Genomic DNA, 1,580 nt, shown 5'->3' on the forward strand with positions numbered 1-1,580 from the left:
GGATTATGTAGAAAAAGTAGAATTGGACTGAAAGATCTATCGCTTTATCACCTATTCAGGTTGTAAATCGTGTTTTTAAAAAGTAACTAAGTAATTCATTACTTTTGAAAATAAGTAATCAGTAAAGTAATGGGATTACTGTTTTGGGGAAGTAATCAGTAATTAGTTACTGATTACTTTTTTCAAGTAACATGACCAACACTGGTGAGGAGTAATCCGAAGCGAACACAGCAGCTGCCCTGCACAGCGCTACCCTTCCAGCGCATCACACAGACCCGCCGTGTTCCCCCGCAGGAAACAAGCATCGAAGGCGTTTGGAAAGGGAGGGGGATAAGTGTGTGTGTGTGCGTGTCCATAGTTCGCCCTGCCAGGCTAAGTAAACAGTCTACCAGCCAACCCAGGTGGCCTTGTATGGAGTGGGAAGGAACAGACTAAACACAGTCGTTATCAGGGTGTTTTTGTTCGGCTCCAGCCTTGCAGCTGGCGCCAAAGGGGCTATCCGCATGAAGTGATTGTGCTTTTTACTTTAGTGTGAACAGCTCATATGAATTTCAAAGCAGTTCTACAGTCCAACACTGGTCTCTCAATCTCCCGTTGGAGAGCCGCGAGCTTCGCCATACTTGCGTTCTTTGATGTTGTCATTTCTTGTGCTCATGATGTTGGTTTTGATATCTGTTGAGAGGGAAACATGAAGATGAAACCAGAAGATGTCCTTAAGTTGTCATGTGATGTAAACTGTTTAGAACTCATACATATATACCAACAAGACAGTGTCACAACAGCATTTGTTGTCATCCAAAGGCTTTATGGTTTTTCCTATAATACCTTGTGGCCACTCTCTAGTCAAAATGCCCTGACCGATTTTTTGTCCCAGTCCAGCTGACCAGGTGGTCAAGGTGCAGCCTCATGGTCTCTTGCTTCTACAGCCGAACAGAGCAGGCGGGCTAAAACTTTGTTATCGGTAAGCTGAAGAAATTAATCTCTAACGAGTTAAAATGCCATCCAAACTGATAATGTTCACAAAGTATAATTTTGTACTTGTCGTAGAGGACAGAGTGAAACCAGAAGGTTTACTGAGCTGTGGCTTCACGTAAATGCTGAGCATCCACTCGACGGCGGTAAGCTAAATGTGGCTAATCAGACACGTGATGTGCGGAGTGTGGGTACAGTTGTTGGGTGTCTCTGAAACGCACTGTTGATATGCTAGTTAGATCGTTAACCAAGTCATTAACATGTGAAAAGCTGTAAATGGTTAAAACAGCTGAAAATAAGTTTATGAGAGATAATTGTAAGCAGACTTTATGCTGCTTCCTGCTTAATTTTTTGATGTCAATCATTTGTTTTACAATACAGTGGAACCCCGACTTAGGAATACCCCATTTAACGAAAAATTCAAGTTACGACGGCACTTAACGGCAATATTTCTGCCCGTGTTATGGCAAAATGCCCGTGTAACAAAATCCACTGTCTCTAATTGGCTGATCCTAGAATGCCTACAATGCCCACAATGCCTTCCAAATCATGTGACAACCCCCTTGGCTTTCGTACTTGAGCTTCGCTGTTCCACTTGAACGACGTAT

This window comes from Pundamilia nyererei, unplaced genomic scaffold (assembly GCF_000239375.1).
Source record: "Pundamilia nyererei isolate P.nyererei 1_Seehausen unplaced genomic scaffold, PunNye1.0 scaffold00157, whole genome shotgun sequence".
Taxonomy (NCBI): Eukaryota; Metazoa; Chordata; class Actinopteri; order Cichliformes; family Cichlidae; genus Pundamilia; species Pundamilia nyererei.